The following is a 19,186-nucleotide window of genomic DNA, read 5'->3' on the forward strand; positions in this document are numbered from 1 at the left end:
AGCATACTTTTGCTACCAAATATTAGATTTCTGAGTTGTGTGAAATACCAGCTAGATTTCTGAGATGTATGAAACATGAACTTGTGCAGCAGCTATTATCATTAATAAAGCTAAAGTAAGAGTCTGACTTAAATGTTCCTCTCTCCTATAGATTTTATTACATAGGAACGGAGCTTAAGGTTACAAAAGAGAAGATTTTGGAGTGTGCAGTTTGATACAGTTAGCAACATTACAGAACTATTCCAAACCCCTGGCAACTGCAGTATATGAAAGAAGATCTTTGTGTTTCCTTCCCAGCCACAGTGTGTATTTCCCTGCCTCATTTCCAGGTCACTGTGTCTGTTCTGTCTTGATCATTATATTTAGCTATTATAAAACCTTCACATGCAAAAGGTTATGAAGGTTTCAGTGCAATTACACAGCCTCCAAGATCATTCCACCTACTAAGATAAACAGATCAGAAAGTCTTAAATTCTTTCCAGGCATGTTTTCACCATAGTCTAATTAAGTACAAACTTAACTACATAGCTTCCCCCCTCTCCCCATATTTCTTCTATAAAGTATTAGATACAACACATTATATAAGATTTGTTGAGTACTTATTGGAATGAGAGCAAACAAAGCTATACTGTGGACAAGGAAAGAACTACAAGTGTCATCTGCCTGGACTTCCATAACACTTATAACACAGTCCCTCACAACATCCTTCTCTCTAAATTGGAGGGAGATGGATTTGATGTATGGACTATTTGTTGGATGAGGTATTGGCTGGATGGCCATATCTAGGGAGTAGTAGTCAATGGTTACTATACCTTCAAGAAGTATAATTCTTGAAGAATATACAGTTTTACACTGTACAGAGGTTCTGGTTTAAAAATCATTCTATATCCTACTATGTAAGAATATATCAGATTTTTTTTTTAATATAAATATATTTTTTTAATAAAAATGTAGTTATATGCTCAGAAATAACATAGCTTTCCATTTCTACCTCTTCTTGAGCATAGTGAGAGAGGATGGCAAAGAGAGGTGCAGACCAAATATAACTCACTGCAGATACGCAACATATAACAAACAACTCACCTGCTGGACAGCAACAGAGCACAGTCAGATTTCTTTTTCTGTACTTCAGAATAGAAAGTCACGGGAGTACAGAACCTTACTCATTTTCTCTCAGCCACAATCTTTACTTAAATTCTTCTAGTTCTCCTCTGAAGGAAGTGTAGAAAACCAGTATTTCCTCCAGACTTGTATATAGGCTGACATTCACTTATAGAGTCAGCAAATGAGCAAAAAGTGGTTGATCTCATATTTTAATTCCTATGGGCCTTTCTAAAACAGCTACGTTAGATATTCCCTGATTTTCCTTGGTCTTACAACCAGTACAAGCCTATTCCTTCTCTTGGAAGTTTGCTCAATGTTTCAATCCAGTATGTGCCACTAAAATTGGTAACAACACTTTAATAGTGTAAATACTATCACATGTTCAACTTTGTGCTGAATGGGTTTGATTCTGCCATTTCTGTAAAATGCCACAGTAAGAAAAGTCTTTATCCTCCGAGAAAAGATCATAAAATGCAAACTGATATACACTGAAGCTTTATTACAAAAGGTCATAAAGGATTAATATGGGTCTCTCATTGTTTATCTAGTATTGGGATTTGTCACATTAATACCTCTAGAGATACTTTTACTATTCCCTATCACGTAACAGGAATGGTCCCAGTATGACACCGGCCACTTGCCAGGGAAAAAGCATACAGCAATGAAAATACTGGCATGACAACATTTTTGCAACTTCCTGTATTTATTGATTATCTCCCATTCTTCTGGTTCCATTTGCCCCAGTGCTACAAACTCCCTGCCTCAGATGTATCTGAGCCAAAAGAGCCAGGGAGAGGAGGTACAGATACTGGCTCATAGTGCCATTCTGCTTATATGCAACTGCCAGTGAAAAATGGAGTTTTACAGAAGCATGCAGAGAAAATGAATGTTCCCTGAAGCATTTAATCAAGAATCTTTCAGCTTAATTTGTGCATTTCAGGCTGTTTATATTGTTTATAGTGCAACTTTTCTCTTGCTTTGTGTACTATCATATATTATTTAAAATATGAGAAGTATTAATGCAAATAACTTATGTAGATGATATTCCTATACTTACTGTATATTAACTGTCTTAAGAATATATCTTACTTTTCTAAACACATAATAGAAGTAACTAGTAATAAAAGTGGTTTCTGGACTTCAGCAAAGGAGAACTCACTTCAAGTCTTAAGCAACCATTTTCTATGGAAAAATCAGCTTTTTGGACATATCATAGAATCATAGAATGCTAGGGATTCGAAGGGACCTCGAAAGATCATCTAGTCCAATTCCCCTGCCGGAGCAGGAATACCTAGATGAGCCTACACAGGAACGTGTCCAGGCGGGTTTTGAATGTCTCCAGAGTAAGAGACTCCACAAACTCCCTGGGCAGCCTGTTCCAGTGTTCTGTTACCCTCACTGAGAAGAAGTTGCTTCTCAAGTTTAAGTGGATCCTCTTATGTTCCAGTTTAAACCCATTACCCCTTGTCCTACCGTTGTTTGTCACCGAGAAAAGCCTGGCTCCATCCTCCTGACACTCACCTTTTGTATATTTATAAACATTAATAAGGTCACCCCCCAGTCTCCTCCAAACTAAAGAGACCCAGCTCCCTCAGTCCTTCCTCATAAGGGAGGTGTTCCACTCCTTTAATCATCTTGGTTGCCCTACGCTGGACTCTCTCCAGCAGTTCCCTGTCCTTCTGGAACTGAGGGACCCAGAACTGGACACAATATTCCAGGTGTGATCTCACCAGGGCAGACTAGAGAGGAAGGAGAACCTCTCTCAACCTACTAACCAACGCCCTTCTAATACACCCCAGGATGCCATTGGCCCTCTTGGCCACAAGGGCACAGTGCTGGCTCATGGTCATCCTGCTGTCTACCAGGATTCCCAGGTTCCTCTCCCCTACACTGCTCTCTAATGGATCATTCTTCAACTTACACTGGAACCTGGGCTTGTTCCTGCCCAGATGCGATACTCTGCATTTGCCCTTGTTACATTTCATTAAATTTTTCCCCACCCAGCTCTCCAGCCTGTCCAGGTGACACTGGATGGCAGCACAGCCTTCTGGCGTGTCAGCCACTCCTCCCAGATTCATGTCATCAGCAAACTTGCTGATAGTACACTCCAGTCCCTCATCCAAATAATTAATGAATATATTGAATAGCACTGGCCCCAGCACGGACCCTTGAGGCACTCCACTAGATACAGGCCTCCAACCGGACTCTGCCTCATTGACCACAACTCTCTGGCTTCTTTCCTTCAGCCAGTTCGCAGTCCACCTCACTACCCGATCGTCCAGACCACGCTTCCTCAGTTTAGCTATGAGAATGCTGTGGGAGACTGTGTCAAATGCTTTGCTGAAGTCAAGGTAGACCACATCCACTGCTCTGCCATCATCTATCCACCTTGTTATATCTTCATAAAAGGCTATGAGGTTGGTCAAGCACAATTTCCCCTTGGTGAAGCCATGCTGACTGACCCTAATGACCTTCTTATCCTTGATATGCCTTGAGATGGCACCAAGGATAAGTCATTCTATTACTTTCCCAGGGATGATGGTGAGGCTGACCGGTCTATAATTACCCATATGATAATTTGAGGTTCATTCACACTTATCGGTCCAGGCTTCTGAAATTTAAGTCATCCTTCCAAGTCCAGGACCCAAAAATAGAAGCTAAAAAACAAAACAAACAAACAAACAAAACAAACAAACAAACAAACAAAAAACACAAAACAAAACAAAAAAACCCTAACAGACTTTCCAGAGAACAAAATGTTTGTGTTGAACTTCAGTCATAGTTCAAGTGCCTTCTAAGTCTCTTACACTTTATTTACTTGTTTTCCAGAAGTATAAAGAAACAATGTTCATGTACACCAATACTAGCAGACAGTCATTGTCCATTTTAAAGATGAAGCACTACATTATTACTTACTTTGACAGTGAAGTTAACTTATGGATATCAGATTTCCTCCAGTAATACTAACTGCTAACAAATATTCAATAATTACTTACAGTGTTTATTTAAAAGTTCTGTCTGATTTTAAAAAATTACTTCTGTATCACTTCACTTGACTCAGCTTAAGAAGTCTCCATGAGGATGCTTGTGAAGGACACTCCTCCCATCAACACTAACCAGATGGTGACTGGTCATCCTGACCTTTTTGATGAAGACATACCCCATTTCAAAGGTCCCAGTAAAAAATTAAAACACATTGTTACAGTCATTTGTGCAACAAATTAGCTCTCACTTTTATTCTTCTCATCATTCACATTAAGTTTAAAGACCCATTAAAAAACAACAAAAAGCAATCCTAATCCTAGTTATCTCCCATATTAATAATCCATCTACCTCTCACAGTTAAAATTAAAGTTTTACAGTCACTGTAAAGAGGACTTCTTTATTCTGATCCTCAGATACTTCTGATTTGTCATGTGTCCCATGCACATTATTGAAAATATTCTATTCACCATCTTCAGTGCTATATTTATTATGAACTCTAAAACAATCTGCTACTCCATCTCCATATTTCTTCACTATTAGGTTCCTTCAAATATGCTCACACAGCTTTTCTTGGAAATTAGCCCTCTTTTAGATCTCCTAAAACTCTCTAATCTGCTCTATATTGTTCTCCATTTGATTCTTCTTATCACTTTCAATGTTCTGGCCAGGTTATCTAGTGCATCTAACAGAAACTTAATTTTCATTATCAACCCACATTTTCCCATATTGAGAAAGTAAATCACACCTTGCATTGGCTATTTACTCTAGACTTCGAGGCTGCCCTTTTCACTTGAGGAGTTCACACAGGCTCACAAAAACTTTTCTACTTTCTCATTCAAAGTCTTCCTTAGAAGTCCCTTGAGAGGTAACATTATGTTTCAGTGGGCATAAATCCCAGCTGATGTTGCTATACAATTTGGGGCCTATTCCAAGTTCACAGCCAACCACCTCAGAGCCTTTATAAACGAGCTTGCATCTGCCTGTCTAAACCTGTCTCAAGGCACAATTAAAGTTTCAATTAAAAGGTGACAGAATGTGGTTTTCTGGAAAATTTATTCACTACAGCTTGAAAATTATAGACTAGTTAGATGATTTTGGAAAGATGACAGACTTTCTTCAAAATGTTACTTCTAGCCTCACATAAAAAAAATGTGATTCTTTCAGTCCTCAGCAAACAACGAAAACACTACTAGGATTTTTCATATGAGTTTCTCAAACTCTTTTGCAAAGTATTTTTTTTTCAAATGAAGTTTCAAACATACTTCCCATTAAAAACTACAGTCATTTACAAGCTGCTAAACTAGCACCTATATACAATTGCTTGGGGTTAATACTATGTTTATTATACATCTGTGATCAAACCTAAAACTTTTAAAGTAAAAAAAAAAATAAATATATTATTTAGTAATCACTGGCAGAACACAAAATTTTACTCTATCATCCTAATTACTGCCAAGAAAAGAAAAGCAGTAGATCTTGACTGATAGACTACTCTTTCATGGAATCATGAAACAAATTTTAACTGATCTCTCATTTATTTCTATGAAGAAAATACTTTGTTTTTTTCCCAGATATTATAGCCCATTAATGACTGCACTTAATATCCTGAAAGCTGCCTCTATGTTAGCATATACAGATTTAGCAAACGTACAAGTTCCTAAACAAAGAAAACATCAATTCCATAAACTTTACAGATAATTTCCTTGGGTTTTCTTAGCATTTACTATAGCCTCTGTATTACAGTTTGTTTTATATCTTTCTACCATTAAAAATGTTAAGCTTTTGACTCCATTTTTGATGTCACTCCTTCTTCCTTTAAAAATTCTAAGTGTGAGACTGCAGTTCAACGATGATAATTTTCCAGTTTCAGACACAGTTTCAGTTTTTCCTCTCCCTCTGAAAACTCTGATAAACATACTGAGAACAAAAATACACTTCTGAATGTAGTAACTGAAGGAAAAAAACACCATGTTCGACAAATTATATGAAGATGATTGTACTTTCTAGATAATTATTATGCTGCAGTACAAATCTCCTGGAAACGACTGGTACTGACATGTTCTATATAAACTCTCAGAGGTAAATGATTGCAGGTCAGTGAAATAAATGAAAACTGAAGGAGAAGGAGGACCTCTGCACCTCTGAAAATCTAAGCACGGAATATTGTTCAGGGGGTGTATATCAGCGAAGGATGGCCATATATCAACATGGATGCCTAGAGAAAACAAATCTTTGCAAACAGAAGAAAAACTACTCCAGCTTCTTTGTAACTGCAAAACAGTAGAGTGCATGGAGAATTATGACATGCAAAAGGAAAGTTGCTTGCTAGTACACTGATATAGATTATACAAATAACTTATTACAAGTACTGTTGCACAGAAATATCATGAGGACCTTTCCCCTTTCCCTTTAGTTATGATTTCTACACTAGTGAAACTGGTGCCTTTAAGTCATTTCTTGGAGATAGAGAACAAAACAGAAGGACACTTGATTGGAACAGATTATAAAAATCATTTTGCCAGAGTATAGCAAGAGACTGAAAATTCAGTCTCTAAATGGTTGGCTCCAAGACCGGTGCTACAGGCAGGGCTTTGGATTTTTTGATAATGGTTGGTTTTATAAGACACCAGTCCGGACAGTGTTACGCGGGAAATGTTTATCTCGCAGGGGCAAAAGGATGCTGGGGCAGGAATTAGCTGGGCTCATTTGGAGAGCTTTAAACTAGGCTCGAAGGGGGATAGGGTTGTAGCTGGGCTTGTCCCAGTGGGGCAGCATTCTAAAACTGATGAGGACCGGGTGGCCTCCTATGCCCCTAGGGAGAAACTGGTGTGCTCTGCTCGCTCCCTGAAATGCCTGTACACCAATGCACGCAGCATGAGGAATAAGCAGGAGGAGTTAGAATCCTGTGTTTGGTTGGGAGATTATGATCTGGTGGTAATTACAGAAACATGGTGGGACAGTTCACATGACTGGAATGTGGTCATGGATGGCTATGCCCTTTTCAGGAAAGACAGGCCAGCCAGGCGTGGTGGTGGAGTTGCTCTCTATGTGAGAGAGCAACTACAATGTACTAAATTCTGCCAAGGAGTGGATGACGAGCGAGTTGAGAGTGTATGGGTCAGGATCAAGGCGCAGGCTGGCAGGGCTGACACTGTTGTGGGCGCCTGTTACAGGCCACCAGATCAGGCTGAGGAAGTTGATGAGGTCTTCTATGGGCAGCTGAGAGTGGCCTCACAGTCAGGCCCTGGTTGTTGTGGGTGATTTTAACTTCCCTGATGTTTGCTGGAAGGACCATTCAGCCAGCCAGCCACAGTCCAGGAGGTTCCTCCAGTGCATTGATGATAACTTCCTCATGCAGATGGTGGAGGAGCTGACTAGGAGAGGTGCACTGCTGGATCTCATCCTCACTAACAAGGAGGGTCTGGTCAAAGAAGTAAAGGTTGAGGGCTGCCTGGGTTGCAGTGACCACGAGATGGTGGAGTTCAGCATCTTGGGTGGCAGGAACAGAATAGCAAGTAGAATTGCAACCCTGGACTTTAGCAAGGCTAACTTTGGCCTTTTCAAGCAATTGCTAGGGGAAATCCCATGGGCAAGACTGCTTGAAGGAAAAGGGGCCCAAGATAGCTGGATTGCATTCAGAGATTGCTTCTTCCAAGCTCAGGATCAGAGCATCCCCACACGTAGGAAGTCGAGGAAGGGAGCCAGGAGACCTGTGTGGTTGAATAGGTATCTGTTGGGTATGCTCAAGCAGAAGAGGAGAGTTTACAGGTCATGGAAGCGGGGGCTGGCCACTTGGGAAGAATATAAGGCTGCTGATAGAGGATGTAGGAAGGCACCTAGGATAGCCAAGGCCTCCTTAGAATTACAGCTGGCGAGAGGGGTCAAGGATACATAGCAGATAAAACTAATACCAGAGGTAATGTAGGCCCACTGATGAATGGGGTGGGTGCCCTGGTGGCAGAAGATATAGAGAAGGCGGAGTTACTGAATGCCTTCTTTGTCTCTGTCTACACTGTCACAGGCTGTCCTGGGGAGCCCTGTACCCCTGAGACCCCAGATGAAGCCAGGTCAATGGAGGAGTTTGCTTTAGTCAATGAGGACTGGGTTAGGGAGCAATTAAGTAGTCTGGACATCCATAAATCCATGGGTCCAGATGGGATGCACCCGTGGGTGCTGAGGGAGCTGGCTGAAGTCATTGCTAGCCCGCTCTCCATCATCTTTGCCAAGTCTTGGGAAACGGGAGAGGTGCCCGAGGATTGGAGGAAAGCAAATGTCGCTCCAGTCTTCAAAAAAGGCAAGAAGGAGGACCCGGGTAATTATAGACCTGTCAGCCTTACCTCTGTCCCTGGGAAAGTAATGGAACAGCTTATCCTTGGTGTCATTTCAAGGCATATCAAGGATAAGAGGGTTATTAGGGGCAGTCAGCATGGCTTTACCAAGGGTAAGTCATGCTTGACCAACCTCATAGCCTTTTATGAGAATGTAACAAGGTGGATGGATGATGGCAGAGCAGTGGATGTGGTCTACCTTGACTTCAGTAAAGCCTTTGACACAGTCTCCCACAGCATCCCCACAGCTAAGTTGAGGAGGTGTGGTCTAGACAATAGACTAGTGAGGTGGGTTGCAAACTGGCTTAAGGAGAGAAGCCAGAGAGTGGTAGTCAATGGTGCGGAGTCTAGTTGGAGGCCAGTATCTAGTGGAGTGCCTCAGGGGTCAGTACTGGGGCCAATATTATTCATTATATTCATTAACGATTTGGACGAGGGAATGGAGTGTACTATCAGCAAGTTTGCTGATGACACTAAGCTGGGAGGAGTGGTTGGCATGCCAGAAGGCTGTGCTGCCATCCAGCGGGACCTGGACAGGCTGGAGGGTTAGGCGGGGAATAACCTAATGAAATTTAACAGGGGAAAGTGTAGAGTCCTGCATCTGGGCAGGAACAACCCCAGGTTCCGGTATAGGTTGGGAAATTACATATTGGAGAGCAGTGTAGGGGAAAGGGACCTGGGGGTCCTGGTGGACAACAGGATGACCATGAGCCAGCACTGTGCCCTTGTGGCCAGGAAGGCCAATGGCATCCTGGGGTGTATGACAAGGGGGGTGGTTAGTAGATTGAGAGAGGTCCTCCTTCCCCTCTACTCCACCCTGGTGAGACCACATCTGGAATATTGTGTCCAGTTCTGGGCCCCTCAGTTCCAGAAGGACAGGGAACTGCTGGAGAGGGTCCAGCGTAGGGCAACGAAAATGATTAAGGGAGTGAAGCACCTCCCTTATGAAGAAAGGCTGAGGGAGCTGGGTCTCTTTAGTTTGGAGAAGAGGAGACTAAGGGGGGACCTTATTAATGTTTATAAATATATAAAGGGTGAGTGCCATGAGGATGGAGCCAGGCTCTTCTCGGTGGCCAACAATGATAGGACAAGGGGTAATGGGATCAAGCTGGAACACAAGAGGTTCCACTTAAATTTGAGAAAAAACTTCTTCTCAGTAAAGGTGACAGAGCACTGGAACAGGCTGCCCAGGGAGGTTGTGGAGTCTCCTTCTCTGGAGACATTCAAAACCCGCCTGGATATGTTTCTGTGCGACCTCACTTAGGTGTTCCTGCTCCGGCAGGGGGATTGGACTAGATGATCTTTTGAGGTCCCTTCCAATCCCAAACATACTGTGATACTGTGATAGCATTTTCCACCAGTGCAGATACACACGCTGTTAATGATTTCCAGCATTGTTTGACTGCCTCTTACCTTTATAGAAATGCTAGTTAACTTTAGTGTAACCACTCACATCTGAAAAGCAGCCCAGTCAGAACTTCAGGATGTTTTTAATTCCTTCTCCATAATTTCTGAAGGAAGAGTGGCATTTTAATTGAAAACAGACAAGTGTAAGGGATGGACTGCAGATTAGTCAAAGAAGCTACAATCAATCAACTTGAAGATTAGAGCCCTAAGAAGAATCTTCTATTCTTACAGTAGAGTAGTAAACTTAGTGACAAGTGACAGGAACAAAAAATACCCACCTTAATTTAAGAAAAAGTAATTAACAATTATGTTAGTGATGGGTAAGCTTCAGACTTTTCGTAGCATATCAAAGCAATTAGTACCTTGACAGCCAGTCAACTTAATGTCTTCAACATATATTTTTTTCCTGTTTTCATACTTAAATTAAGACTCTCCTGCTTTCTTCGTGCTATGGAGGAAAGACATTTGGCTGAGTATCAAGGAAAATCATCTTTTGAGACAAAAAGGAACAAAATATTAAACCTAGAGAGTGAAGAGATCTTTTGATTTCTTCTCTGGTTCTAGAAATATACCTAGCTTGAAATGAGATTCAAGATCTTACATAGAGAGAGCACTGGTGCCCTTATGAGCTCTATTTAAGATCTTCACATACAAAGCAACAGAGCTCAATTGCAAAAAGGAATTTTTCATTTCCAGGGAAACAAAAAGAAAAATAAATCTAACTGACTACCTGGTTCTGGAAGATTAGAACAAATGTTTTAAATATCAGAAAATAGATTGCTCATCCTCAGATTTGCATGTATTAAATTACAGCTGTTTACATTGCAACCAGTACTTACTAGTCTTCATTCACTGATTTCTTTTAATGAACATTTTATTGAATAAATGTTTCATTTATTCACTTCATCCATTTTCCTCTCATTCTTTGTTGTTCATTTTTTGAGTAATTGCCATGCAGAAATTAACAGGAAATATTATAAACATTAGTTTATGGCCAAGCTTTGGGTAAATCAAGCCAGAACACACTGTTTCTCTTCATTTCTGTTAAAAATGTAAACAAAAAAACAAATAGTAAAAACCCAGGAGGACACATAGACCTGACACAGGTTATTCTTCTCCAGGGAAATGAAAACATCACCAGTATACATAGCAGCTTTGTCTTCAGTTTGCTGCTGATTATCAAAAAATGGTTGAGAATCAAGATTAATGCATTCCAGTAGATCTCCATTTTGAAGTGTTTTAGCTTCATGGAGAGGAATAGATGTGGAAATGAAAAGAAAGATTCTGAAGCCAAAAAGAACATGCAAATTTTTTCTTAAGGAACAAAAATAGCTTTCTAAAAACCTCATAACACATACTTGCTTAAAATCAAGCAAAGCCTAACTAAAGTTACTCAAGAGCTGGTATAAAGCTTGATGCCATCTGATCCCGCTGAGACAAAGCCACTAGATTACCACGTTACTCAACAAGTATTATGAAATAATTAAGTACCAAATAAAGAAGAATACAACTTAAGAAAAAGTAATAATGAAATCTAGTTGTTGGGGGTTATTTTCCCCCTGAAAACAAACATTCCATAATCAGGGAACACTATCGTAATGAGCTAACATGAACTATGGCACTAAAGGTCAAAGAAATAATTGGAAAGTTTATGTAAAATTGATTTATCTTTTTGCTTTGTCTCAGCTACAGTAAAAAAGGGGCAAACAAGTGCCTTGGTTTCTCAAATACTAAGATTTGATCATGTAGTTCCTATGGGCCACAGCATGTGTCAGTCACTGGATTTTTTTTTTTGAAGTTGCAAATAAAATTGTTTGTGAAAGTATTTATGAAATAGATTGTATAGTTATTAACAGATGTGTATTATAACAAACAAGAACAATGTTTATGACTAAAAATATTTCCTTGCATTCACCACACACAAGACTCCTTACATTTAGAGAATAATTAAGATAATAGTGAAACATAACTGAAATTTTCACTTGTCTTTCTATTCTTAATAAAGGCTGCCTATAGGATAGTTTTAGCATATAAAAAAATCCAAACAGAGGAGGAATATTTTAACTCAAAATTTTAAAATTTTGCTCTCAATTCATATTAATAAAAAACAGGCAGCCTATTCTATTTTAAAAAAATACATTTTTAGTAATTAGTTTGAAATCAAGATGGACTTGACTACCTTCAAACAATAAATCTCACAAAAGGCTAGTAATGTTGTTTACTGCCATTATACAGTTATAACTTTGCATTAGAAAAGTCAAAAGTACTTTCATCTGTAAAGAAAAATAAGATGTCCTTTGAAATCAAACACACCTTCTAAAGACACCAGTCACTTCACTGAGAAAGTATTTCAGCCTCAGCACTCACACCCAAGAGATTGCTGTCAGTCTGCAGTCTGATGTCACCACAGAATTACAGATTACATTACATTATCAATGCTTTTTATGTCCTCTGAGAAAGTAAGCTCTGCTGGCTGAACTTCCCAATTTACTCCCAAAGGCAGAACAACAAAGCTTCCAAAACCATACAGCACATATTTTTAAAAATTGCTATAGACACAAGGTTGCATTTATTAGCAACATTATCTTGTATTATAGCATGAATACTATGCAAAGTTCCTTTTGCGTACAGTTACTAGGCAAAAAAAACAATCCACTATGAAAGATATCAAAATCATGAGCAACACATTCAAGACAAAACAAGTTTAAAATTAAGCTGCCCAAAACTAATTCAGACTTCAGAGTTTAAAACAAAAAAATATATCTTCTGAGCAGAATTAAATATGGTATCAACCATGTTTCATCTAGACAACAAGAAAGGGCTTCATTATTGCCAGACTTTTAGTTATAACCAACCCCTCTCATCCCCAAAAAAACCCAAACAAACAAAACAAACAAAAAACAAACAAACAAACAAAACCCACACTCAAAAATAAAATACCAAATTTTACCCATCTCTAATCTTGTAAACATTGACTAATTAGATATATTTATATTTATCAGTTTAAAGTTCTCAGTTCAAGTCTGAAAAGAATCCCATCTTTACTGCTAGAAAGATTACTATGAAGAACTTCTCTGCCTTTTTGTTATGTGTAAAGCCTTGATCACAGAAAGATTTGCACAAGAGTAAATCAGAAAAAATAGATATGTACTTGTGTGACACTTGCTGGCTTTTTGAGTGGAGGGAAAAAAAAGGGTATTTCATACATCTTTTTGGATGAACGACTGTCGTGATCAGAATCTATATTCATAATTAAGATCTACCTTTCTTTCCTATTTTCCAAATTTAGTGACAGAATGGATGTGGATTGGGAGGAAAGGTGCAGGAAAAAACCCAACAAAACAAAACAACATCATGAAAACATAGGAAAAAGGTGGAACTGTTCCTAGTATATGATGATTAGGATTCCACTTCCACTTGATACAGACTTTGAGACAGACTTTTCTCACAGTCAACTGAGGCTTAAGTGTTTTACTTTCCAGAATAGCTTTCTGCAATTTTTTTTTTTTTTCTAGTTGCTTCTTCTACCATAAATTTTTGCATCTTCAGTCTTCTTTCTTTGGATAGCACTGGCCTTTCATAGGATTTGTATCCTGATTTTGTATCAGTCAGTTCTAGAATGAATACTTACAAGAGAGATGTCAATTCACAACTCAAATTTCTATCTTTGGATTTAAACCTGAAAACATTAGGCATCTTCCATTCTTTTCTACAGAACAAAAAGCTACAAAAGATTGATCAAATTTGTCACCTGTCTTTTTCCTTTAATGAGAAACTTTACTCTTATAAGGTATATAAAAGAAACCCAAACCCACAACTTCAGTATGCTTCCTAAATGCTTTTATTAGACAAAAATATCCATCATTTGTCATAAGTGTCATTTCTCCTTTAATGAATAAGCTGATAAGACTTCTTCCTACTCAGTTAACTTGTTAAAAAAAAAAAAATTAAAAAAAAAAAAGAGAGAAAGAAAAAAAAGAAAAGAAAGAAGAATGCTTCTGTTTAAAAAAATAAATAAATAGAAGTCCAAATTCCCAGGAAACTCATAATAACATTCCAGACACTTTCTTTGTTCCTATAAACAAAGAAAGAAAACAAAGATATGCATTTGTGTTATTAGCAGAATAGAATCTGAAGGGGAAATGAAACACTACAGCAGTAAAAACTAGCAACAGCTGATTGATCTTTCTGCCTGAATGCATGAAAAATAATCCCAGATGTTGGGACTGACATTATCTAGTGAACAGACAACATTATTTCCTTTGATTTGTCCTAACATTATTGTCATTTGTTTTAGCAAGCCAACCAAGAAAGAGGAAGGAAGGAAAGGAAGAACTGGAAAGGATAAAGGAAAATAGATAAGTTAGAGGATAGAGGCTTATTATTCACTGTAACTGATACTTAGCTTACCACAATCAAACATCCTACAATTTAGCAGTCTGATGTAACTTTAATATGAATAGATCAAAATAGTCCAGCTGTGTTCCATATTAAATCTGTTATGTAACTGTATAACAATTCTGTCTTCATATTTTTATATTTCTTCGTGAGAGCACAATAGATATGAGAAAAATGGTTTGTACGAGTCCAATTCAAAAGAAGTTATTATGCATTTTCTAGTGGACTTAAGTGGGGTTAGAATTATGCCTATACACTTGCTCTTTTTTCCTGAAATCCTGGCACATGACATTAGGAACAGGAATAACAAAAGTGGTACTAGCTGCTACTAGCAACTAAACTGATATACCAGGTCAGTACAGTCAAATCCTTGACAATTTCTGAAATGACAATTTCTGAAATAGTGAAGCATAAGCACTGTTAGCATATGCCAAAATTTAAACTGTTTTTACTAATGGAATTTACCGGACACCTGAGCAGTTTAATTGGAGTACAGGTTTTAGAGTTCTTAGAGAACTTCCTCATGTAAGAGTAAGCTAATAATCAAACAGCTTTAGTACAAGTGTCTGATTACTTCATAATTATTCATGTTCTGTTTGCATTTGTGATGCTAGAAGTCACTTCTGTATTCAGTGGGACAAACTGCAGGAGCTAAATCCTAACTAGAGTTCTATGTGGTTAATTCCTCAAACAGTAATTCCAGATACAGTTATCTGGAAACATCAAGTTAGCAATTCTCAAGAATTATTATAGTCCCTGATTTATTGAGTAGTCTTTTCAGTTGCAAAGCTTGCTTTTTTTTTTTTTTTTTTTTAAGTTATATAAATAACTTCCTTATATTTAAATACAGAATTATGCAGAAGTGTCATTGATTTTTCATTTCAAGCCCTCAAAGCTATAGATAGATAATAACTCTATCTGCTACTCTTCAGAGAATGTAGTGTTTCAATCAATTTTTATGTAGCCCTTCAAATCTGTCTGCCAGTCTACCTTGCTCCTGATGTATTTATAGAATTTCTCCTGTTTGCTTAAAAACAAACAAACAAGCAAACAAAAAAACCCCACAAAACATAACAGCAACAACCACACACAGAGAGGACACGACTCTTTTTCTAATTTCTACCTTTAAAAAGAAAAGATAACCAAGCAGAGAAGCCTTTCAGAATTCCAACTAAAATCACTAAAACTACTGAGGCAAGTCGCATGTACATTTGCCAAGCTGTGTTCTTATTTTGTATTCCAAACAGTAGTGTTTAAACAAAGTTTTCAATTACTTTCCATCTCTAAATAAATCAAAGTATGTACATATTTAATTGGGTCCAATTCCTTTAACTTTTCATATAATATTTCCTTCTTCAGAAATACAAAAATCTGTATCTTCAGAAGGATATATTCAAACCATTCACTGGGATTCCAGGGTTATTTGTTTTTTAAAAAAATACTCTTCATCCATGGCTAACTTTCATTTTTCTGTTTTTCCCAAAATAAGCAACCTTTCCTATAAACAGACTTCCTCTACAAGTTACAACAGTATCAACCAATAAACGGCAGAAGATTTACAACTGCCTTCCATTTAATAACTAGTAGAGATGTTAGTATTAGTTTGGATGCCACCACAGCTAAGCATTTACCTCAGTTGCTCAAGAACAGTTTTTTCTGTCAGGACTGGATGTGCAGCCTGCCTCCTTGAGGCTTTCCTCCAACGACAAGAATCTGACATGTGGGTTCCTGAAGACACAGAAAAGGAGGAACTGAGGGACATTAATGCAGTCCATACTGATTACAATCTCTCAGGAAACAGTTACTCCAATTTCTCACTGCAATGGATTAAGTGTGCACCCTCAGGATGTTTCTGTCAAAAAGGAATTACAGTATCTTCCTCCTGAATTTGGCTGGCAAAGCTGGATGGTATCAAACAAAAGACATTGGATCACTCCACTCTGCTTTACAGATTCACGGTAATAAATTGTAGGAGGCAGAAGAAGAAAAGCGACTTCTGATGGAGGCACACACAGTGGTAGTTCTTCATAGGAATCACTAGAGTTGACTTAATGCAAAGACCACTCAGTTCCCATATGCTCATGAGGTATAGAACTTGTTACTGACTAAAGGGTCTCGGTGGCAGAATTTATGAACAGGCTGGTGAAAGCATATGGCGTGATTTTAGTAGTTTTGACTGCATGCAGAAACTGTTGACATCTTTCAGGAATAATTACAATTTTTATGAAACTGTATACAGCAGTTTTAATTTAAGTATATACGCACACACAAGCATATAACAGCACAAACATACAAGCATAAGAGTAATGCATTACAGGAACTTTGTATAGTCAGAATGCTATTACATAGTGTACTCATAACTAAATATTTTTTTTACTAGATCACCTGAAACTGCTGTACTAGGCAGTAAGATTAACATGGCAAGTAAATATAGAAGCTTTTCTTACTATAAGATGACCTAGAATATCTACATGAGATAAAACCAGCAGATGCATTAATAACTTCAGTCAATCACTCAGTAAGAAGAAAGTCAGAGGAAAGATATGAAAGGACCATACCTTCTCATATAACACATATGAACACTATCGTGCATAATTACATCCTAAGTTAATCCATTCAAGAAATACTGGATAAATCAGACTTTTGCAGTTCTCAAGAGTCTGAAAACAAACAAGCAAGGAAAAGCAAGGAAAAGCAAGGAAAAGCAAGGAAAAGCAAGGAAAAGCAAGTGCCTCAATTCAGAAGAACCATTAATCAAAAGGAATAAAAAACTAATAAAATAAAATTGAATTGCTGATCATCTGAACCTCAAAAACAAATGTACTCATCTTCAGAAGATCTTTGATTCTGTAGACCTCTGCACTGAGTAGGATCCCAAAATTATATGCATGATGCTAGATGAGACAAGTATTTGCAATATATCAATTTACAGAGGTAGAGTGGCTTTCACTAAAATGGTAAGATTATATGCACATACCAGAATCATTGTGGATTCTGCCAATAACTTAGAAATCCACAATAAATTCTATTAGGACACTTGTACAGAGTGACAAAACAGGTTGAGGTTTAAGTGCCATGCCATAATCATGACCTAACATATACCACCTTTTCAGAAAAAAAAAAAATTGCCCATGTTTAGAAGAGCAGAATTTCCAATAACTTCATGTATCTTAAGTGCAAAAGGTCAATTACATAATAACACATAGTACTATGTTATTAATAACTATTAATATTATATATTATTATTTTTAGGCACCTGAACAACAAATGTGGAACTTATATTGTAAAGTATTTTCCATATGCAATTGAAACAACAAACTTTCTTGCTCTAGATCTTCACATCCTCAGCGTTATTTACTACAAGTACTTTCATGCTACATAAAAACTTGTGTCAAAGATGAAACTAATCATGTAATGGTGGATTTTCCACATGCACACACTTTGGCTATTCCAAAGTAGGTGTCTACAAATATATCAGATTTTGCTGTAATTGTAGGTCCATTACTTGGCATCCGGCCAACAACAGACTATGATGTTTTTCCTCACACAATGTAACAGAATTTCCCTTACATTCTCTATTTATTAAGTCTCACAACTAACTTGTGACAGACGTGAAAGTACTTTGGGACCACTTTCAAAATATTCCTGAAAAAAAAACCCGCCTTCGAGCCTAAGTGAAGCAGGGAGCTTTGGCTAGTAACCAGTCTCATTAATATTCAGGATACTTTGTAGTTGATTCTTTTACTGATTATAAGCAATAATCACTGTATCTTCAGTTCTCACCCATTTGTGAAATGTACATTAGCTTCTAGTAAACCAGCTGGCATACTTCCAGTGGTAACATTTTAAGGCTTTCTGTGCTTCAGGGTATTTTTTTCCCCCACTTAACTAAACCCTCTGCACAGAGTAACGTTCATGTAAGAAAAGTACATCATTTGAAACACTAAGACACTATTTTCTAGACTTCCAGGCTTGATTCTTTAACATTCTTTTCCACTGTCCTTATGAATACTTACAATTCTGCCTCAAAAGCCTTCTTTAATACCTGCTCCCTGCACAAATGCAAGTCATCATTTTAATTTCACACATTCAGCTGTAGTAAGACAGATGAATTTTATGAAGACTACACTCATTCATCTTAAAAAGCACAGTTCAGCCTGTTAGTGTTACAAAGAGAAACAAACAATACGTAGCATTTTTGTTATGGCTCATGAGCTGAACTTCTTTCTTGTTTTGGTAATTAGACAAAAATCATCTTCCTTTATGTTTGAAGCTCAAGAACATACAAATGTTTAGATTTCTATACCACAAAGAAATGCAGCACAATTAACATTCCAATCTTTGGCCATACCACCACCCTCTTCAAATAACAAACACAAATAGGTTTTTAGCAAACTAAAAAATTCTGTAGTTTCAGGTTAAACAGTTGGATAAAGAATTACTCTTGCAATTCTATGAATATTTATAAGAATATTAAATATAAAAAAACGTTCAGAAAAGGACAGCTGGCCATTTGATTTACTCCGTTCATCACTAGGATAATATTGACAACAACTATGTTTGCACCATAAGAAAAATCAGTACACACAGATGCAGAAAGCCAAGGAGCTTCTAAGACCTGAAGACTTCTAAGACTAATAAAAATATATTAGTGGTAAGGGCAAATGATCATATTAAATTGGGTAAGATGCTGTAGTGTATGTGCCATGACTGAGAAAGAATTGACTGCAGATGTATTTTCATCCCCACATATAGCATTTTGAAACACAGAAGGGATTCACCACTCACCATATTTTAGTAAGGCGGAAAAGCATTAGCACTATGGAGTTTAAATTTACACTTTCTTTTCAGAATTTTTTTTAAGTAACTGTGCTAGTTATTTAGAGGGCTTTGATGACACAGGCTCCCAAACACAACTTCTATTTTCTTCCTTTTTATTAGCAGATTGCTGAACGTTATCATTT

General features: G+C 37.7%; 1 protein-coding gene across 21 annotated transcripts in view; it reads right to left on the reverse strand.

Moving 5' to 3' along the window:
• The window catches only part of TENM3 (teneurin transmembrane protein 3), a 1,347,463-nt gene that overhangs the window by 1,314,187 nt on the left and 14,090 nt on the right, over positions 1 to 19,186 (reverse strand). The window lies entirely within an intron of this gene.

Source organism: Columba livia, chromosome 4 (assembly GCF_036013475.1).
Source record: "Columba livia isolate bColLiv1 breed racing homer chromosome 4, bColLiv1.pat.W.v2, whole genome shotgun sequence".
In the NCBI taxonomy this organism is placed as follows: Eukaryota; Metazoa; Chordata; class Aves; order Columbiformes; family Columbidae; genus Columba; species Columba livia.